Raw genomic sequence first — 23747 nt, 5'->3', positions numbered from 1 at the left:
CCTCAGGACAGGAAAAGGTCAGCTTTCATTCCAATCTCGAAGAAAGGCAATGCCGAAGGATGTTCAAACTACCGCACAATTGGACTCATCTTACATGATAACAAAGTAATGCTCAAAATTCTCCAAGCCAGTCTTCAATAGCACATGAACCAAGAACTTACAGATGTTCAAACTGGATTTAGAAAAGGCAGAGAATCCAGAGATCAATTTTCCTACATTCGTTGGATCATTAAAAAAAAAGCAAGAGAATTTCAGAAAAAATCTACTTCTGCTTTACTGACTACACCAAAGCCTTTGACTGTGTGGATCACAGCAAACTGTGGAAAATTCTTGAAGAGATGGGAATACCAGGCCATCTTTCCTGACTCCTGAGTAATCTGTATGCAGGTCAAGAAGGAACAGAACCAGACATGGAACAACAGACTGATTCCAAATTGGGAAAAGAGTCTATCAAGGCCGTATACTGTCACTCTGCTTATTTAACCTATATGCAGAGTACAGCATGTGAAATGCTGGGTCGGATGAAGCACAAGCTGGAATCAAGATTGCTGGGAGAAATAGCAGTAACCTCAGATATGCAGATGACACTACCCTTATGGCAGAAAGTGAAGAGGAACTCAAAAGCCTCTTGATGAAAGTGAAAGAGGAGAGTGAAAAGGTTGGCTTGAAGCTCAACATTCAGAAAACAAAGATCATGGCATCTGGTCCCATCACTTCATGGGAAATAGATGGAAAAACAGTGGAAACAGTGTCAGAGTTTGTTTTTTTGGGCTCCAAAATCACTACAGATGCTGATTGCAGCCATGAAATTAAAAGACGCTTGCTCCTTGGAAGGAAAGTTATGACAAACCTAGACAGCATATTTAAAAGCAGCGATATTACTTTACCAACAAAGATCCATCTAGTCAAAGCTATGGTTTTTCCAGTAGTAATGTATGGATGTGAGAGTTGGACCATAAAGAAAACTGAGCACTAAAGAATTGATGCTTTTGAACTGTGGTGTTGGAGAAGACTCTTGAGAGCTCCTTGGACAGCCAGGAGATCCAACCAGTCCATCCTAAAGGAAATCAGTCCTGAATATTCCTTGGAAGGACTGATGCTAAAGCTGAAACTCCAATACTTTGGCCACCAGATGCAAAGGATTGACTCATTGGGTTAGACCCTGATGCAGGGAAAGATTGAAGGCAGGAGGAGAAGGGGATGACAGAGGATGAGATGGTTGGGTGGCATCACCGACTCAATGGACATGAGTTTGAGCAAGCTCCAGGAATTGGTGATGGACAGGGAGTCCTGGCATGTTGCAGTCCACGGGGTTGCAAAGTGTTGGACACGACTGAGCCACTGAACTGAACTGGGAGTAATTTTTGCATAGAATCAGTCTCCTGAATTTGGATCTGAGCTCCATTACTTGCAGGGGAGTGATCTTGGAGAAGTTACTGGCCCTCTCCATGACTCCATGACTCAGTTTCTTGACACAAAGAGTGAGGGTCATCAGGTTGTGCTAAGTCACTTCAGTTGTGGCCGACTCTTTGCAATACTAAGGGCTGTAACCTACCAGGCTCCTCTGTCCATGGGATTCTCCTAGCAAGAATACTGGAGTGGGTTGCCGTGCCCTCGTTTAGGGAATCTTCCTGACCCAGGGATGGAACCCACGTCTCTTAAGTCTCCTGCATTGGAAGGCAAGTTCTTTACCACTAGCACCACCTAGGAAGCCCAAGGATCATCACAGGCATCTAGTTATATTACCTAATCATGCTATCTCACAGAGTTATCCTGAGGCTCACAAGAGATAGTTTGTGTAAAATACTTGGAACAGTGCCTGACACATAATAAGCGCTAAAAGGTTAGCCCCTGTTAGAATCACTATGATGATGTCTGTTTTACAGACAAAAAAATGGAGGCTTAGAGATGTTAAGTAAGCAGAGGTACATGCTTTTAACTGTATCACTCTAATATTTCCACAGAAGGTGTTAAGGGATGGTAGACCAAGATTAGTGTCACAATATTTTCTTGTAAAGTAAAAAGGTAAAAGAGAGTGAGGGGTTAAGACTCTGAGCTTCCACTGCAGGAGGCGCAGGTTTGATCCCTAGTCCAGAAACAAAGATCCCACATCCCATGCAGTTCAGACTGGGGGTGGGGGATGGGGAGGAGAGTGAATTCTCATCTAAAGAGGAGATAATCAAGTTAATGGAGCAACTCTTCTGAAAACAATCTGTTCTAAACGAAGGTCACTGGATTCTGGCCACAAGTTACTTTTGCTGTTATGACCTCCCTTCTCAGGCAGCTGCTTGTTTCAGAGAAGACCCCTGGGGTTGGGGAGTGGGAGCCTAGGCTGCAAAGCCGTTTTTTGCGCAACTCACCAGGCGGTTCGCAGCACAGCTGAGAAACACCAGGGAAAGCAGGATTGCTAATCACGCTGTCTGCTGATGTAAACTCTATTTGGATCCGATAATGTTTTTAAATAACCTCAAACACAATTAGCACCCTGAGTGGGGGGGATGGTTGAATGACTAGAGAAATATCATTCAGATGGTTCATTAACTAATTACAGCGCCCCACAAACAGTGTCTGGGAGGCAGGGGGCTGTGAGCTGAGTCACAGGGCTGAGTTAGGGACCACAGTGAGCTTCAGCACTAGCATCAGGAGGTGGCTTTTTTTTTTTTTAATTTGGCTGTGCTGGGTCTTAGTTGCATGTGGGATCTTTAGCTGTGGCATTCGGGATCTAGTTCCCTGCCCAGGCACTGATCCTCAGCCCCCGCACTGGAAGCGCAGAGTCCCAACCACTGGACTACCAGGGAATTCCCAGGAGGTGGCATTCTTAGTTGACAAAGAGGAACTCTTCCTTTCTTGCTAGCTATCTCCCTATCATCAGTGGGAAGCTGGTAGGGGAGGCCTGGAAATACTTCCATGCTAGGGATACAGGGCTTCAAAAGCTCTGTTCCTCTCCATGCTAACTCCCTGCATTCACAACCCAAGTCAGACTCTCAGAGAGCTTAGACAGGGCAGGCCAGTGTCGGGTCACTCTTTCGGTTAATGAATCTGTTGTCTCCTCCTTCTTGAGCACTGGGTGGAAAAATGTATCCCGGGGAGAACAGGGCACCGCTGTCCTCCTGCAATCTTGCAGCCCGAAAAGCTTGAATTCTCACTGCATGGGACAGAGGTGGCCATGCAGAGGCAGGGCTGGTTGTATTGCCACCATGGAGAGGTTAAAAAAATTGTTTGAAATCGTAGAAAGTGTTTGCAAAGCACGTACGAATGCCTGCAACTTAGGACAGGCCACTCTTTCCACACCCTCTTTTGACTGGGTTGGATCTTTGTTGCCCCATGCAGGATCTTTAGGGCTTCCCCAGTGGCTCAGCAGTAAAGAATTCACCTGCAATGCAGGAGACGCAGGAGATGTGGGTTCAATCCCTGGGTCAGAAAGATACTCCTGGCGAAGGAAATGGCAACTTATGCCAGTATTTTTGTCTGGAAAATTTCATGGATAGAGGAGTCTGGTGGGCTAAAGCCCATGGGATTGCTAAGAGTCAGACACGTCTGAAGAAACTGAGGTGCATGTATGCAAGATCTTTAGTTGCAGCATGTGGATTCGAGGTCTCTCACCAGGGATCGAACCCAGGACCCTTACATTGGGAGTGCTGAGTGTTAACCGCTAGACCACAAGGGAAGTCCCTGAGCAGGCCACTCTTTGAATCTTGGTTTTCTGAGCTGCAAGGGAGTTAGTATAATAATCTTCAAAGAGTCATCGGATCAAATCATGTAAAGGATGTAGAGATTTTAGCATGGTGCTTGGCAAGAAGCCAGGACTGAGTCAGTTCTCCTTTTTGTCATTTGGTCAGTTGCCCGCTGTTACTCACATCCTTCGGAGGAGAGCAGATTCAGACCTCGGCTCCTTCCCCCAGGCATTCTCCTCTAGCATTCAGTCAGCATTCAGACTCCTGATGTTTGGCCAGCCTTGTGATGGAGCTAAAGACTGACTACTCACAACTCTTTTTCTGAATTAAAAAAAAAAAATCAGTGTCAGTAGCAGACTATTAAAATTGGCAACCTCCTCCCCCAGCTTTGTTTTGAAAACAGCATTCTTTTAGAGGAATATAATTAAGCCAAGCTGGCTATACGACCCTATTTTTCTATTTTCCTCCAAAGAGGAGGCCAGATATTTCTGGGGCCAAAGACAGGATTAACATTTCTTAGCCTAGTAAACACACCCATCTGGATGCAGCATGGGGAGCATTAGCACTCCAACCGTTTCCTGTAATCAGCTTGAACGATCCAGGCCACAAGCTTGGAAATTGAATTCTAGAAGTGATTTTCCCATCGTGGAAGCTATTTCAATTACGGCTTCTGCAGATGAAACTCAGATAAGCCGCAAACACAAGCCTTGCACACTTATGTAACATGTCTACCCAATGGGAACCTTGTGCTGCACAAGGAAGAGGCCACCTGGAGGTTCAGAACACAGGTGCCGGCCAGGGCCACCTGCCTGCTCTGAGCGGCCGTGGCGAGCCAGGTGTCAGGTGAGACTCTCTGAGCAACCGCGGGTGACCCGAACTCGGGCCCCATCCTTAAATGCTGGCAGTGCAAAGGAGAAGACGAGATTCACTGCAGGAAGTTGGCATGGCGGTTAACTCTGGTGCCGTGAAAGCAGTAGCTCAGCTTGGAGTTGAGGGTGTGACATCTGAACTTAATTCCCAAGGGAAGGGAGGGCATTTCAGGCAGAGGGAAGAGCAAACCCAGAGGTATGAAACATGTGTGTGTGCCCGTGTCTCCAGGCCGCCCCGTGTTCAAGTTGGGGTGGCAGGAGACTAGCTTTGCCCATCACCATCATTTTTAGCCTCAGAAAGTCCTTTAGGAACTGCCCCAGGAGCTTATGTCCAAGACACCAGACTTCTAGGGCATGAGATTCAGAGCTCCATGAGCCCTCCCAAGAAATGCAGAGGCCACGCTGCTGCATTTCCAAGCTGGATCTCTAGAAGGCCTGATCTCTAGAGTGCTGGATCTCTAGAGGACTATGGGGCCTGAGCATTATTAGTATCAGAGTCTGTGGGTGCAACAGTGGCCAGTCCATGGAGGCTGAGGCACCAGAGCCCAGGTGGAAATTCTAGGATACAGCTGTCAGCCCGGGAAGGTCTCAGCTGTAGTTGGCAGGAATAAGATTCAGGGCAGTTTCAGAGGTCATTAGGCAGGTGGCCCTTGGGCGATCTGGGAGCAGAGGCCAATTTGCCCAGCGATCCTTCAGTGAAGAAGACTCGAGAGCAGACAGAGGCCGGTTCGTGAGGTGGGGGAGCCTTGCACTTGTTCACTTTTTGTGTCCTACACAATTTGGATGAGGGATGCTTTGTAAGGGGATTCCCATGTGGCTCAGTGGTAAAGAATCCACCTATCAATGTAGGAGACTCAGGTTCGATCCCTGGATTGGGAAGATCCCCTGGAGAAGGGAATGGTGACTCATGCCAGTATTCTTGCCTGGAAAAGTCCATGGACTTTTAGGTTATAGTCCATGGGGTTGCAAAAGTCAGACATGACTGAGCGACTGAGCCCGTGTGCTATGTAAGTAGTGCTAAACCTATGAAATTTGTGACACCTGGCTACCATCAGCTCATCATGGGAAGCCCACAGTGGGAGTTCAGAGGGAAGCAGATAGACCTAAATTCAAGTCCTAATCTTGCAGTTTGCTGTGGGCCTTAAATTACAGAGTTTCATGAAGTGCCAGATTCCTAGGTGTTAAAATGGGGTTTAGGGAGTCCAAGGGTTATTGTGAGTGTCAAATGAAGTGTTAGTGGAACATCTGGCATCATGGTGAATATTGGACGGTAATGGGTTTTATCCAGGTGCCCCTGGGTAAAAGTTTGCAGCCAGTAGCTAATCTTGCATTATTTAGGGTACTGAGAGACAGTGTTAACCTTCAGTTTTGAGGCCTCCTTACTGTCACTCTCATGGCAGTGGGGTCGATTCATCTATAATCACACGCTAAGGAAACAAGATTCAGGGGCTCCTGAAGGGCCTCCCACTGGCCTCTCCTCTTTCCTGCTCCCACTGAGACCCTTCTGATCACCTTCTCCATGCAAGGCTGCTGGGAAACAGTACATGCAGTGAGAAGTGATGCAACTTGAAATTTCACTCACTGTCATAACAGAACTTGTTGGGATTGAACCTTTTCACTGCCCTTCTCAGTTTCAAAATCCAAGAGGCAAAGATTTTATGAGAGAAATAATGTAGATTCAAAGTTAAAAAAAAAAAAAAGAACCTAGGACACTGAAACTGAGTTGCTTTTCTGCTCCTGGCCTCAGTTTCCTAGTCTGTAATTGAGAGATCATAGTAATAGCTTCCTCTTAGGGTTCCTGTGGAGAGTATTGAAAAATGCTTGGTGCAGGGACTTCCCTGGTGGTCCAGTGGTTAAGATTTCATCTTCCAATGCAGGGGCTGCAGGTTCAATTCCTGGTGAGGGAGCTAAGAGCCCATATGCCTCATGGCCAAAAAAACCAAAGCACAAAACAGAAGCAATACTGTAAAAAATTCAATAAATATTATTAAAAATGATCCACATAGAGAGAGAGGGGAAAAAATGCTTGGTGCAATGCCTGGCAGAGAGCAAGCACCTCACATATGTTAATGATAGTCATCATAGCCATTCTACTCCCAGACATGATGGAAGGTCTCTTTCCAGAAATACTCTGTGCTTACAAGAAAATGTATCTGCGTACACATCCACACAGAGAGATGTTACACGTAATGCTCTGCAACTTGCTTGTGTTCTCTTAATAGGCTTGGGCATGTTTCCACGTTCAAGCATATTGATTTCCCACATTCTTTTTAAATAACTGGGCACTATTTCATTGAATGGTACCATAATTTATATGACCAAAGGAGAGCATTTAAACTATAATGCTTGAATTATAGTTCAAGAGACACAAGAGACATGGGTTCGAACCCTGGGTCAGGAAGATTGCCCGGAACTTGGGGACTTCCCTGGAGGTTCAGAGGTTAAGACTCAGCGCTCCCAATGTAAGGCACGCCAGTTTGATCCCTAGTCAGAGAATTAAGATCCCACTAGCCAAAAACTAAATTAATAAATAAAATAAGCTATTTCCAAGCTCTCTGTAAAAATCTTTATTAATTGAAAAAAAAATTTAAATAAAATATATAATTATAAACTTGTCCAGAGTTTCTATATTTGAACATACATGAAAACAACCATTTGAATAATTCAAACATCCTCGACAACATTTACAAAATCTTATAGTTTTGACTCACATTGTGTACCCAGAGTGGGGCAGAGAGACAAGCTGGAACCTCAGGTCAAAAGCGCTGTAGACTGGTCTGGACATGCCTAATGGGGCTGCTTAAAAACTGTAAAGTTGCTATATTTATTCCAGGTTAATTTGGAACAGAATCAAGATTAAAAGAAGTGTAATAGCTGTTTGTTTACACTTTTAACGACAATGTAAAAGGACCAGTGGTTTTAGTGTTATTTTTCCATTTGGCTTCCTGGCACTTCGAAATTCAATCAGTGTCCTGCTGTTCAGAGGTATTTTGAAGTGTGCCAAGTCTTAATTGAAGTGGAAGTGCCTGAAACCAGAGTTAATACTGTGAGCAACAGGGAGTCAAATTTATGGAGGTAAACTGTTGCTGGCTCTGCATTTCAACTCCTTCTTGGCTCCTGGGGTCCATTTAAATTTTGAGAGTATAACTGGATGGTCGGGAGCTGGACTGAGCCAGAGCAGCAGCTCTGGTGATTCTGCTGAGCTTTGGGTTATCTTCGATTATAAGGAAAGGGTCTGCGACAGGGCCCAGGGCAGACCTCAACCTGACATGTGAAGCCTACTGAATGCACTGGGCACTGCACTGAGAGCCAGAGACGCAGTGGACAGAAGAATGAGACCAGCTCCCTGTCCTGTGAGAGTCTAGCTGGCGTGTGTGCTAAGTTGCTTCAGTCGTGTCCAACTCTGTGCAACCCTAGGGACTGCAGACCGCCAGGCTCCTCTGTCCATGGGATTTTCCAGGCAAGAATACTGGAACAGGTTGCCATTTCCTACTCCAGGCAAACTTCCCGACCCCGTGTTCGAACCCATGTCTCTTGTGTCTCTTGCATTGACAGGCAGATTCTTTGCCACTGTGCTACCTGGGAAGCCCTGGAACCACTATTGTACTAATTGATTCAAGGAAGAATCATCAATGAGAGCTAAAACCACTGGCAAAATAATGTTGGGGGAAAGGATATTTACATCCACTCAAATGATCACATCATGAATTACTTAATAATTACAAACAGTAAGAAGTGTCTTTCAAAGGAGAAATCTGGTGGACATCTTCACCAATTATCTTCTTCACATCTTCTTTAATATGGCCAGTAATGGGACAGATCAACACCAGGACACAGCATCACCTACAAGGAATTCCTACCAAAAATATTTAACCTGAATGTAATTATGAGAAAATAATGAAATAAATCCAAATTGAGGGCCTGAATACTTTAAAAGTGTCAATGTAATTAAAGAAGAAACAGAATTGTGATAAATTAGTACTTGAAAGCAGAAGTGAATGGAAAAAGACTCAGCCTAAAGCCTCTTGATGAAAGTGAAAGAGGAGAGTGAAAAGGTTGGCTTGAAGCTCAACATTCAGAAAACAAAGATCATGGCATCTGGTCCCATCACTTCATGGGAAATAGATGGAAAAACAGTGGAAACAGTGTCAGACTTTATTTTTTTGGGCTCCAAAATCACTGCAGATGCTGATTGCAGCCATGAAATTTAAAGACGCTTGCTCCTTGGAAGGAAAGTTATGACCAACCTAGATAGTATATTAAAAAGCAGAGACATTACTTTGCCAACCAAGGTCCATCTAGTCAAGGCAATGGTTTTTCCCGTGGTCATGTATGGATGTGAGAGTTGGACTGTGAAGAAAGCTGATCGCTGAAGAATCGATGCTTTTGAACTGTGGTGTTGGAGAAGACTCTTGAGAGTCCCTTATACTGCAAGGAGATCCAACCAGTCCATTCTAAAGGAGATCAATCCTGGATGTTCATTGGAGGGACTGATGCTAAAGCTGAAACTGCAATACTTTGGCCACCTCATGCGACGAGTTGACTCACTGGAAAAGACTCTGATGCTGGGAGGGATTGGGGGCGGGAGGAGAAGGGGACGACGGAGAATGAGATGGCTGGATGGCATCACCGACTCTGTGGACATGAGTTTGAGTGTACTCCGGGAGTTGGTGATGGACAGGGAGGCCTGGCGTGCTGTGATTCATGGGGTCGCGGAGAGTCGGACACGACTGAGTGACTGAACTGAACTGAGTTTAAACTACCCCTTAATTTAAAGGAGTAGAGATTGGATGAGAGAAGAGGGAACATATGGATAGAGAAACCTGGGGGTGGGTAATATACTAATTCTTAGGTGGGGTGGTAAGTATTCACTTTATTATCCTTGACACTGTCATATATATTACATTCTTTAGTATGTGTTACATATGACATCATGTTTTAAAATGGTATTTTGGTGATGACTTGGGTAGGATGAGGGGATGGGAGGGAAGCTCTTAGAAAGGTGGGATATATGTATGCATACAGGTGATTCATGCTGTTATATAGCAGAAAATAACACAACACTGTAAAGTAATTACACTCCAATTTAAAAAAAATAATTTTTGAAAAGTGGAGAAGCAGTAAAAAAATTTCAACTTAAAAAAAAGGCATTTTAGTTAGGGCAAGTCCAGAAGTCCCAAATTCTACCTTTGGCCTATCTTCTCTAACTAGTGAAAGTGAAGTCGCTCAGTCGTGTCCAACTCTGCAACCCCATGGACTGTAGCCTACTAGGCTTCTCTGTCCATGGAAGTTTCCAGGCAAGAGTACTAGAGTGGGTTGCCATTTCCTTCTCCAGGGGATCTTCCCGACCCAGAGATAGAACATGGGTCTCCTGCATTGAAGGCAGATGCTTTACTGTCTGAGCCCCCAGGGAAGCACTCCTCTAGCTAGACCTAGTTCCAAACAGAAGGCAACAGCAGGTAAGTGAGAGGCCAAGGAATCATTGACTGTTTGATCTAAACCCCATGGCAGAGAAAGGAGTTAAGGCGGGCTGCATGGGTACTGCCCCTGTTGTCCGTGTTGGTTGGACCCCAAGGCCTGCTTACAGGTTCTAAGTCTAGTATTTCTAGACCAGAACTTAGATTTGAGTGTCAGACTTTGCAGTCGTGATAAGAGGAAAAGTCAGCTTTCACGCAGATCATCAGGGAGAAATGCAGCCAGTGGCAAGAGCGAGGGAGCCAAGTGCAGAGCTGGTGCAGGTCTGGAGAAGAAAGGGGAAGGGAGGAGAGGTGGTTTGGTCACGGGCTCTTGGGGAGGGCACAGGCCTGCCCTCTCCTACTCCTGCTATCCTTTCACAGGAAGGGACAGAGGCAAGAGCCACAAGGTCCCTTTAACTGAGTAACTGTCCACTGGCAGGTGTGGCCCATCTTGAGTTCCAGAGAAACGCCTCTTGACCTCGGTGGAATCAGGCGTAGGGCCAGAGGAGGACAGGAAGGACACTGAATTCCTTCTCTTGGGGGACAGTCCACTCCAAAGAGAGCAGCTCCAGTTTATAATATTTTATAAGCAAAATTGACAGAGTTCTGGAGCCTTCATAAATGTTACATGGCTTCCTTTCCCCTCTCCTCCAGGAGCTCACAATCCCCTCTGTCCAAACCTTTCAGATGGGGAGAAGTATTGTTACCCTTGCTCTCCACTGGGTCAGCTGGCGGGGACAGAGCTCCCTCTGCTGGCTCACACGCTGGAGACTTCCAGATGTTGAACAGAAGCCTTCCTATGTGACATCAACTGCAAATAATTGTCATCATAACAATCTGTAACAATTTGTTTATTATCTAGTACAAGTATCTATTGCTGTAGAAGAATACTCCAATATAAAGTATAGCAAGGACTCTGGAATCAGTTCCGAACCTTTAACTGTGACCTAGTTCTTAATTTCTGAGCCTCAGTTTTCTCATCTGTACAATGGGTATAATAATACTGGCTTAGGATCCAGTCAGCAAAACAGAAATTACATTAGTTGGTTTAACAAAGAGAAGTTGTTACACATGTTGGAGGACTAAAAAAGACAAAAATATGTATTTTGAAGCTACAGATAATAACCACAAGCAGCAGCTACCATTCCTTCGGTGGAGAGAAGAGGTTGGGGTCATCAGAACTGCCTCAGTCATCTATTGCTGCTCAACAAATCTCCTCAGAGCTTAGAGACTTCACACTACGTGGGCTGGCTGGACAGTTCTTCTGAGGGTCTCGCCCGGGCTCACTCGTGCTGCAGTCTTTTGCTGGAAAGCAGGCTGAGACATGCTGATGGGTTGGCCTGCCTCTCTCGCTCTCTTTGTTCATCCTCAAGGAAGCTAAATGGCGCTTCCTCAGGGAAGCCTGGCTTGCTATAGTCCACAGGGTCGCAGACTCAGACACAACTGAACAACGTCCTGGTGATGGTGGCAGCAACAGTCCAAGAGAGTGAGCCTCAAAGTGCAAGTTCTGATCCATCCTCCTGTTAGCTGATATCCCACCAACCACAGCAGATCACTTGGCCTAGCCCGAGTTACAGTGGAGGGGACTCCACGAGGGCACTGACCTCAAGAGGTTATCATCCCTCAAGGGTCACTGGTGTAACAATTGATCGCAAAGACCTATGGGATCTCCAGCTACCGCTCAGGACCTTGGAGGAGGGCCCTCATGGAGCTGGGGTGTAGACAGCTGAAAAGTGGGTACCACCCAGCCATGCTGGGAATGTGGAAAGAAGTTGGGAGTTGGAACCATCAGCTGTTCCCGGCAAGCAAATAGGAAGAAGTCCCTTCTACCTTCCACACTCCCCCTTGTGGCCCTTTTTTGGCCAGCTGTGAGAGAAGAACTGTAGCTTGCAGAATCCCGGTCCTGGCATGAATCAGAGCCAGGGCAGAAGGGTGGGCACTGAAACAGCACCTCCCTCTCCTCGCCGGCGTGGTGAAGACGGGTACTGTCTGCACAGCCCAGAGGAAATGTTCAATTCTGGGTAACTACTTTAAGATGTTTTCTTGATGTGGACCATTTTTAAAGTCTCGACTGAATTTCTTATAATATTACCTCTGTTTTGCTTTGGCTTTTGGCCACGAGGCACGTGGGATCTTAGTTCCCAATTGTTGTTGTTCAGTCACTAAGTCGTGTTTGACTCTTTGTGACCCCAAGGACTGCAGCACTCCAGGCTTTCCTGTCCTTCGCCATCTCCCAGAGTTTGCTCAAACTCATGTCCATTGAATTGGTGATGTCATCCAACAGTCTCATCCTCTGTTGTCCCCTTCTCCTCCTGCCTTCAATCTTTCCCAGCATCAAGGTCTTTTCCAATGACTCAGTTCTTCGCATCAGGTGGCCAAAGTATTGGAGCTTCAGCATCATTCCTTCCAATGAATAGTCAGGGTTGATTTACTTTTAGGATTGACTGGTTTGATCTTTCTATCCAAGGGACTCTCAAGAGTCTTCTCCAGCATCACAATTAGAAAGCATCAATTCTGATGCTCAGCCTTCTTTATCTCACATCCATACCAGGGATCAAACCCATACCCCCTGCATTGGAAGATGAAGTCTCAACCACTGGACTGCCAGGGAAGTCCTGGGGATAACTATTTTCATGTTTTTAATTCTTTTTTCATCTTTCTTGAGCACAACTGCTAAACTCTCACTGTACTAAACTACACTGTACCAAGCTCTCACTGTACTAAGTACTACACAGTGAGATAAAATTTAGAGATAGCTGAGGTTTTTGTTTGATCACAGTATTGTGTTACTGCCTTGTGGCCCTTATCAAATGCCATGATATTTATCATCTCAAGTTTCCCAGGTAGCTCTAATGGTAAAGAATCTGCCTGCCAACGCAGAAGGTACAAGAGACATGAGTTCAATCCCTGAGTCAGGAAGATCCCCTAGAGGAGGGCATGGCAACCCACTCCAGTATTCTTGCCTGGAAAATTCCGTGGACAGAGGAGCCTGGCAGGCTACAGCCCATGGGGCCATGGAGAGATGGACATGACTGAGCAAAACAAAGGCTATTTATCATCTCAGGCCAGAGTGTGTCAGGAACTAGGGCTGTCATAGCAGTTCACAGAGCATCTGAGTGGATTTTTCAAACATGTAAGACACTGGTCTTGAGAGCTACACTTTTCAGTTGCAAGAGCTGGGTTTATTGAGAGAGGAAAGATTTCCTAAGGTCTCAGAGACCAAGAGCCTGGAAGGACTCAGAATACAGAGCTCATACCAAAAGGCACAGAGAGGAAAGGAAGCCATAAGGTCTCTGGAATAGTTTTTTTTGTTTTGTTTTGTTTTTTTCCTGCTCCAAAGGAGATGGTAGCGACAAACTACAGGAGAGAAAGAATCAGAGGGGCTTAAATGGATCTGATATGTGGGGCTGCAGGAGAAGCCCTGTACTCTGGCCTTACCAGGAGTCATAAGGGTTTACACAAATTGCCATGGGAATGTCAAGGATAGATTTACTTATTCTGTCTCCAAAAGCCAGGAACAGCCTCATATCTGCAGGACACAGACAACACTCAAACTGGGAAACTGAAATGAATCAGGGATCTATTTACGAAAGTGTGGGCAGGGTTTAGTAGCAGCCACAAGGAGGAGTTGCTACAGTACCCTAGTACTAATAATAACTGGGAGCTATCAACTGCCACTTTTAGGCCTGACGGAGCAAGAGGGAGGACCAATTACTAGAACCTGGTGAGCTGTATGTTGAAGCTGCTGGTTATGTTTTAGGGGACATGACCAGCTGAGGGTAGCAACCCAGTGGGTAGGAAGTTGCGGAAATAAATACTGTCTTTTCTTTCTTCCAGCCTCCTAACCATAAGGGTTGCTAGATTACATGGGAAATACCTATGCTAAAATATTGCTGAAATTCAAATTTAACTGGGTGTCTTGTATTTTATCTGGCAAGACTAGCCAGTACTCCCCATTGGCTGAACCAAGACAGAAGCCAGAACCCAGAAAAAGCTACTGATGCAATCATGGGTCCCTTGGGGTTTTATTTTGTAGACAATAGGGATAGTGGTAGATTTTCAGGAAAAGGATAAATATTAAGTAATACTTTCTTTAATATTCACAGCAACACTACTTGTGAGAGTATAGTAAACGTGTTAGTCGCTCAGTTGTGTTCACTCTTTGCAACCCTATGGACTGTAGCCTGCCAGGTTCTGCTGTCCATGGAACTCTCCAGGCAAGAATACTGAAGTGGGTAGCCATTCCCTTCTTTAGGGCTCTTCCCAACCCAGGGATTGAACCAGGGTCTCCAGTATTGCAGGCAGATTCCTAACCATCTGAGACACCAAGAAAGCCCAGTGACAGCATAAAATGCACATTAATGAAAGAATGAATAAACTGCAATAGTCACAAAGGGGAATGTAACACAGGAGTGAAAATAAACTAAAGACACAAGCAACAACACGGGTTTTCTGTTGTTTTTAACCATCTCAGTTTATTGGTATTTGGATTTTTTATAAAAACATCTTTAAAAATAGCTAAACAAAAACTAAGTATATTTAACTTATGTAGGGTACATATCTTAAATTTAGTGTACATATTATTTTATATACATATTGTCTTATGTTGATATCCTAACCAAGCCTGAATAATCATTGGAAGGACTGCTGCTGAAGCTGAAACTCCAATACTTTGGCCACCTGATGCGAAGAGCCGACTCATTGGAAAAGACCCTGAGGCTGGGAAATAATTGAAGGCACAAGGAGAAGAGGGCACCAGAGGATGAGATGGTTAGGTAGTATCACTGATTCAATGGACATGAAGTTGAGCAAACTCTGGGAGACAGTGGAGGACAGAGGAGCCTGGCATGCTGCAGTCCATGGGGTCACAAACGGTCGGACAAAACTAAACAATTGAACAACAAAAAGTTTTTTTTTAAATTGTATTTATTTATTAATTTTGGCTGTGCTGGGTCTCTTGCGTGGGCTTTTCTCTAGTTGCAGAGAGCGGGGGCTACTCTAGTTGTGGAGCATGGGCTTCTCACTGCGGTGGCTTCTCTTGGTGGGGAGCACGGGTTCCAGGGCTTTTGGGCTTCGAAGCTGTGACTTGTGGGCTCAGCAGTTGCGGTTCCTGGACTCTAGAGCAGGCTCAGTAGTCGTGGCACACAGGCTTAGCTGCTCTGAGGCATGTGGGATCTTCTCAGATCAGGGATTGAACCCGTTTCTTCTGCATTGGCAGATGGCTTCCTAAGCACGGAGCCACAAGAGAAGCCCAACAATTATTTTTAACATAATTATTATATTCCAGATTCATTCTCAACTCTATGTATCATTAAGTAGGAAGTTTTGTGTTACCATACAGTTTCTTTTCAGTAATTTTCTTTACATGATTTCCTCTTGTGCATTTTTAGCATATTTTTATGATGGTATAATTATTATGCAGTCAAGTAACTATGACAACAGATGAGGAAACAGTGGAAATAGTGACAGATTTTATTTTCAGTTCAGTTCAGTTCAGTCGCTCAGTCGTGTCCGACTCTCCACGACCCCATGAATCACAGCACACCAGGCCTCCCTGTCCATCACCAACTCCCGGAGTTCACTCAAACTCATGTTTGGGGGTATCCAAAATCACTGCAGATGGTGACTGCAGCCATGAAATTAAAAGATACTTACTCCTTAGAAGAAAAGTTACGACCAACCTAGATAGCATATTAAAAAGCAGAGACATTACTTTGTCAACAAATGTCCATCTAGTCAAGGCTATGGTTTTTCCAGTAGTCATGTATGGATGTGAGAGTTGGACTATAAAGAAAGCTGAGCAGTGAAGAATTGATGCTTCTAAACTGTGGTGTTGGAGAAGACTCTTGAGAGTCCCTTGGACTGCAAGGAGATATAACCAGTCCATCCTAAAGGAGATCAGTCCTGAGTGTTCATTGGAAGGACTGATGTTGAAGCTAAAACTCCAATACTTTGGCCATCTGACGTGAAGAGCTGACTCATTTGAAAAGACCCTGATGCTGGGAAAGATTGAAGGCAGGAGGAGAAGGGGATGACAGAGAATGAGATGGTTGGATGGCATCACTGACTCAATGGACGTGAGTTTGGGTAAACTCCGGGAGCTGGTGATGGACAGGGAGGCCTGGCATGGTGCAGTCCATGGGGTTGCAAAGAGTCAGACACGACTGAGCAACTGAACTGAACTATTACAAAATCAAGCTGTAAAGCAATTCTATTATACCCCCAAATCTCCACAAACTCTTTTACAGTCAACTCCTCCAGCCCTCAACCTCTGGCAACCACTAACCTTCTTCCATTCCCACAGTTTTGTCTTTTTCAGAATTTCATATAATGGAGTCACACAGCATGTAGACTTTGGAACCTGGCTTCTTTTGAATGAAAGAATAGAGCATAATGCATTTGAGATTCATTCCTGTTGTTGCACGCAAATTTCATTCCTTTTCATTGTTAAGTGGGATTCCATTGTACGAATAGTGTATCAGTTTATTCAGAAGTTTAAGGACATTTAGGATATATATCAATCAGGACTGATATGTGTCAATCTCCAGAAAAACAGATCCAGTAGGATACATACGTGTGTGTGTGTGTGTGTATATACATCTCTATTTCTCTCTTGCTCAGGTGTATCTCTTTGTGATTCTATGGACTGTAGCCCACTAGGGTCCTCTGTCCATGGAATTCTCCAGGCAAGCATACTGGAATGGGTTGCCATTCTCTTCTCCAGGGGATCTTCCTGACCCAGGAATTGAATCCAGGTCTCCCACATCGAAGGCAGATTGGTTACCATATGGGCCATCAGGGAAGCCTATATACACACATATATATGTATATATATTTATATATATAATACATGCAAATATACATCTATCTATCTATCATCTGTATCAATATCTGCATCTGTGTCTATCAAGAAAAAGAATTCATTCTGAGGAATTGGTTCATATGAGTGTGAGACAAGTCCAAAATCTGAAGGGTAGGCCAGCAGTCTGGAAACACAGGCAGGACTTCTATGTTACATTTTCAAGGCAGAATTTCTTCTTCTCTGGGAAACGTCAGTGATTGCTCTTTAGACCCTCAAATGATTTAATGAGGCCCACCCACATTATTGAAGATGATCTCCTTTACTTAGTAAACTGTAAATGCTAGTCACATGTACAAAAATATCCCCACAGCAGCATCTGGACTCATGTGTGACCAAACAACTGGGTACTGCTGTCTAACCAAGTTGGCACATAAAATTGTCACAAGATATGTCCAGTTTTTGATGACTATGAATACAGCTCTATAAACATTCCTGATACGGGTTTTGTGTGGGTATAAACTTTCATTTCACTTGAGTAAATAAATCAGAGTGGGGTGGATGGATCATATAGTAATTTTTGTGTTTAATTTTATAGGTAATTGCTAGATTTGTTTTCCAAAGTGGTTAGAGGTGAGAAATTAAGGTGGAGTCTCTTAACTGATGATTGTGTTCAAGTTAGGGTCCTGATCTAACAGACATGAGATGGGGGAGCGAAGGACTATAGGAAAAAGCATCACGTTAAGGACTCTGGAGAACCTAACAGACCCTGGTCCCCACTGTCACAGACCACAGACTTGAGGACCCTTTTCATCAGATCAGAGGTTGGTGGCTTTTTGAAATTGTTTCTAAATGACTTTGCACACAGCAGAGGCTGAGACTGCTATGGGCTGGTTTTTCAATGGGTGTATGTTCCTCATTTGTCTGATTTTAACTTAGACCAGCCTTTTGCTACATGTTTTAGTTGCTTGATTTTACAAAAAGTAAAGGTCTTTCATCATATACACCACCCTCTTAGGTCTAAGGCTTAGCACTGGGGAGGAGAAGGTTAATTTTTCCATTGGTCCAACCATGCTGATGCTTTATTTTCTTTGTAGATGAATTCTAATTTTTATCAGATCTATATATGTAGTATTTAAAATATTAACATGTATAAGGCTTGTCAGGAAACCAGAAATTCTGGAACCTGTTCCATTTCTTCTTCCCAGAATCATCATTTTCAGTATTTACTCCCTATCTTTAAATAGCTTGACTATATTGCCATTTCCCGGTTCCTCAGTTCTAGGTATTATCTATTGACTTCGGCTATAAAAGATAAGAATTTATCTTTCACCCCTCATCTACCACACAAACACATATTTTGCTGTAATATAATTTTGGTTAAATCAATTTTCAGTGCCTTTATCATTATGACCATGTAAATGTTATGCACAGCTGAGCCAAACAATACAATTACTTCTCCGATCCAATATAGCTTCCTTTTCATGAGATGGTAGATGTCTGATTTTCTGTTCACTTGGTCTTTCATGTAATTATTGACATTATCTTCCAATTCTCCCTCTGTTGTTTGCTCTCCTTTCAGTAAGAGCGAACAAACCAGGTATTCATTACATGTCAAATTCCTGACAAAATCTCTCTCAGACTCTTAAAGGATTGCGGTAGAATATATATAACAAAATTTACCATCGACACCATCTTTAAGTGTACAGTGCAGTGGCATTAAGCACAGTTGTTTTATACAACCATCAGCGCCATCCATCGCAGCAATGTTTTCATCATCTCAAACGGAGACTCCATCCACACTAAACACCGGCTCCTCCTACCCAAACCCCCACCTCACCCTTCTACCTACTCTCTGAATTTGACTGTTCTAGGTCCCATGGATGGAGGAGCCTGGTGGGCTGCAGTCTGTGGGGTCGCTAAGGGTCGGACACGACTGAGCGACTTCACTTTCACTTTTCACTTTCACACATTGGAGAAGGAAATGGCAACCCACTCCAGTGTTCTTGCCTGGAGAATCCCAGGGATGGGGGACCCTGGTGGGCTCCCGTCTATGGGGTCACACAGAGTCGGACACGACTGAAGTGACTTAGCAGCAGCAGCAGCAGCAACAGCAGGCCCCTCCTAATAAGTGGAACTGTACAATACTTGCCCTTTGAGACTGGCTTATTCCACTTGGCAGGATGCCTTCAAGGTTCATCCATGTTGGAGCATGTGTCAGAATCGCCTTCCTTTTTAAGGCTGAATAATAATTTCATTGCATGTATCGGCCACATTTTGTTTATGCATCAACCATCAATGGGCATGTGTGTTGCCTCCACCTTTTGGCTGTTGTAATGCTGCTATGAACACGGGTGTATGGTTTCTCTTTGAGATCCTACTTTTAATTTCTTGGGGGTATATATTCAAAAGTGGAATTGTTGACTCATATGGTAATTCTGTTTTTAATTTTGAGGAACTGCCATACTGTTTTCCACAGTGGCTGCACCATTTTACATTCCCATTACGGGGCCCAAGAGTCCCAATTTCTGCTCATCCTCACCAATACTTGTTATTTACTTTTTCTGGCATTTTCCATAGTGTCCATCCAAATGGGTCTCGGGTAGGAGCCCTTCCTTCTGACTGATCTTTATCAATTTTGTAAGGTCGTTTCTTTGATTTTCGTTATGTGTTACTGTCCTCTCACATTCTCAGCCCTCCTCCCTCCCATACCCTCCCCAGGGGACGCTTTCTCTCACCTCAGACCTCAGTTACACCTACAGATATCTCACTCCCATAGCTAGTCTGGGTCCCTGCGCTCTAGACTTCCATATCCATTTGAATGCTGGGCAGCTTTAGATATGTGTGCAATCACGGAGAGCAAAACCAAACGCACTTTCCCTAAAACCTGTGTTTCCCTTCCTGTGTTTCCTGACTCAATGAAAGAATTCACCATCTGGGAAGATAGGCAAGCCATTAACACTGGAGTTCGCTTGGTTTGTTTCCCTTCTCCCGCCTTACTGCCGCCCTGTTATCTTATAACTTTGTCTTTTTCATTGCTACTGCCCAGTCAGTTCAGTTCAGTCGCTTAGTCGTGTCCGACTCCTTGCAACCCCATGAATCACAGCACACCAGGCCTCCCTGTCCATCACCACCTCCCGGAGTTCACTCAAACTCATGTCCATCAAGCTGGTGATGCCATCCAGCCATCTCATTCTCTGTCGTCCCCGTCTCCTCCCGTCCCCAATCCCTCAGTCTACTCAATTTGTAACTCCTTTTCTCTGACTTGTTGAAATTTAGCCCAGAAGCTCTCTCAGCCTGAAATCTTTCATCCCTGTGATAATCTAGACACCTGCTTGAGTTTTCCTGCTCCAGTATAGGCCTGATACTACTCCTCTACTTAAAACCTCGGAACGTATGTGGAAGAAAACCCTGGTTGGCCCAGTGGTAAAGACACAAGAGACCCAATCCCTGGGTCAGAAAGATCTCCTGGAGTAAGAAATAGCAAGCTACTCTACCCGATTCAGTTAGTATTCTTGCCTTGAAAATCCCATGGACAGAGGACCTGGCAGGTTACAGTTCATGGGACTGCAAAGAGTCGGACACAATCGAGTGACTGAGCACAAAGGGACTGAGAATAGATGGATTCTTCTAGAGAAAAGCAGAAAGGGGAAGACTAACCCTATGATTTGAACTTCTCATGAAGATAAGAGTTTTGTACTGACAACAGGCATAGACTAGAGAGCCTGGAAACAAACCTGTGCATGCCAGAAACTCTGGCATAGGACTCTGGTAACCATGAAGGTTCAGTTCAGTTCAGTTCAGTCGCTCAGTCGTGTCCGACTCTCTGTGACCCCATGAATCACAGCACGCCAGGCCTCCCTGTGAATCACCAACTCCCAGAGTTCACTCAAACTCATGCCCACAGAGTCGGTGATGCCATCCAGCCATCTCATTCTCTGTCGTCCCCGTCTCCTCCCGCCCCCAACCTTTCCCAGCATCAGAGTCTTTTCCAGTGAGTTAACTCGTCGCATGAGGTGGCCAAAGTATTGCAGTTTCAGCTTTAGCATCAGTCCTTCCAATGAACACCCAGGATCGATCTCCCTTAAAATGGACTGGTTGGATCTCCTTGCAGTACAAGGGACTCTCAAGAGTCTTCTCCAACACCACAGTTCAAAAGCATCAATTCTTCAGCGATCAGCTTTCTTCACAGTCCAACTCTCACATCCATACATGACCACGGGAAAAACCTTAGCCTTGACTAGACGGACCTTTGTTGGCAAAGTAATGTCTCTGCTTTTGGTACCTTATTCAAAATTCCCTCCAAGAGAACCTGGGGCTAGGAGCACAGTTAGTGGACAACCTCTAGGTCTTGCCCAGATTTGAAGACAGCAATTTTACAGCCATGGCAGCATTTGTGTACAGACCATGCTCTCTCCCAAGGCTGCTTTGAGCCAGTGACTGAGACAGCAGGGGTACAGGAGCGGAGCCATTTCTGTCTGACATGGGTCTCCACTAAGAGGCAAACTTTTCTCTGAAGGTCTCCAGTGACCTCGTCAATTTTATCTCCGAGTTGCACCAAGTTGGAGGCAATTCCTAGCCAACCCTCCTTGCCCACTTCCCTTTTCACAAGTGTCCAACATGTATTGTGGGATTTTTGCCTATTCCTGTCCTATTTCACCCTTTACAAATTTTCCTTCAGTGCATCTTGATCTTCTAAGGACCCAAATGACACGATGACACAACGAGCATGTCAGGTCAAATGGGAAACACTGTGTGGAACTGTTCAATGAATGGAATTTTAAAATAATGATTATAAATGTGGAAAAATATGAAATTGGATCTCTACCCTATATTTGTAGAAAACTTAACTCCAGGTAGCTGAATGACTTAAATTTCAAATATTAAGTTTAAAAACTTTTAGTAGACTTCATGGATGAGTATCTTTTAGAATCTGTGATTTAGAAGCTGAGGTAGGAAAATATTTCTTAAACAAGACACACATACATACTCCAAACAGATTTGACCACTTTAAGCACTTTTGGGAATTCCCTGGTGGTCTAAAGGTTAGGAATCTGTGCTTTCACTGCTGAGGGTGTGGGTTTAATCCTTGGTCCAGGAAATAAGATCTCAGAAGCCATGAAGTGAAGTGAAGTGAAAGTCGCTCAGTTGTGTCCGACTCTTTGCGACCCCATGGACTATATAGTCCATGGGATTCTCCAAGCCAGAATACTGGAGTGGGTAGCCTTTCTCTTCTCCAGGGGATCTTCCCAACCCAGGGATCGAACCCAGGTCTCCCACATTGCAGGCGGATTCTTTACCAGCTGAGCCACCAGGGAAGCCATGAGGTACTGCCAAAAATAAATAATTTTAAAAATTAAGCACTTTTGTTCATTAAAGGCATTTAAAGAGACAGCTTATAAACTGGGAGAAGATATTTGCAATATACATAACTGAGAAAGGATCAGCATCAAGAATTCCTTAAAACCAATGAAAAAAAGCATATATAACCTAGTAGAGAAATGGACAAAAGATATAAACAGGCATTTTTCAGAAGAGGAAACACATATGGCTATGAAATATGAAGAGACACTCAATCTTATTATTAAATGCAAATTAAGTCCACACTGAGCTAACATTTCAATTGATAAGTGTAAAAAGTCTGACAAAGCAAGTGTTGAAGAAGTTATGGATCCACTCATAAAACCTTCTATATAATGCTAATGGGAATGCAAATCTGTGTATCCACTTTGGAAAAAAACGTTTGACATTATCTTCTAAAATTGAATACTCACATACCCCATGACTCAACAAACCTTTTACTCATAGTCTCAAACAAACCAAAGAAAGCTCTTGTAAATCTGTAACAGAAGAGTACAAGAATGTTCATAGCAGCATTGCTCACAGTAGCAAAAACCTATAAGAAACCCAAACGTCCATTCATGAGAAATCAGACAAAATCTGGTATATTCACCAGCTGGAATCTTATACAAGAGTGAAAATTAATGAACTAAATGGCTGAATACATAAAATATGTGTGAATTTCATACAGTGTATGAATGTTACAGTGTATGAATGTTACAGCGTATGAAAAAAGTTCAAAAAGATACAAAAATACCATTTCCCCGCTCCCACTTTGTAATGGACTTTATTTCTGAGCAGTTTTAAGGTTACAGAAAAATGGTGCAGAAAGTACAAAGTTCTGAAACATCCTCTCTCTACCACACAGTTTCCCCTATTACTACTATCTTGCATTTATGTGGTACATTTGTTACAAAAAATGGGCCAATGTTGACATATGATTACTCACTAACAGTTCATAGTGTACATTAGCATTCACTGTGTTGTACATTCTATGGGATCCACCATTACAATACCAAACAGAATAATTTCACCACTGGGTAAAAATGACCTGTGCTCCACCTGTTCATCCTCATCTCTTGCAACCATTCTTTTTTTTTTTTTTTTTTACCAGTCCTGCCAATACCTTGGTTATAGCCCAGTGAAACTCAGTTCAGAACTGTAAGAGAATACCTTCCTGTCGTTTTAAGCCACTAAGACTGTTAGAGCAACTGCTGCTGCTGCTAAGTCGCTTCAGTCGTGTCCGACTCTGTGCGACCCCATAGACGGCAGCCCACCAGGCAACCCCGTCCCTGGGATTCTCCAGGCAAGAACACTGGAGTGGGTTGCCATTTCCTTCTCCAATGCATGAAAGTGAAAAGTGAAAGGGAAGTCGCTCAGTCGTGTCCGACTCGTAGCGACCCCATGGACTGCAGCCCACCAGGCTCCTGTCCATGGGATTTCCCAGGCAAGAGTACTGGAGTGGGTTGCCACTGCCTTCTCTGTTAGAGCAACAACAGGAGATAAATAAAGTGGGCCAGGCATGGATCCATGATAAACTGCATTATGATATATACAGTCCTGTACCCAGGTCCAGTTAAGAGAATAAATCCTTTGAATAGCTTTTTAC

This window comes from Moschus berezovskii, chromosome 12, assembly GCF_049115385.1.
Source record: "Moschus berezovskii isolate FMDL1 chromosome 12, NW_MosBer_1.0, whole genome shotgun sequence".
In the NCBI taxonomy this organism is placed as follows: Eukaryota; Metazoa; Chordata; class Mammalia; order Artiodactyla; family Moschidae; genus Moschus; species Moschus berezovskii.
The sequence above is the reverse complement of the archived record's forward strand: the minus strand, read 5'-3'. Positions refer to the sequence as shown.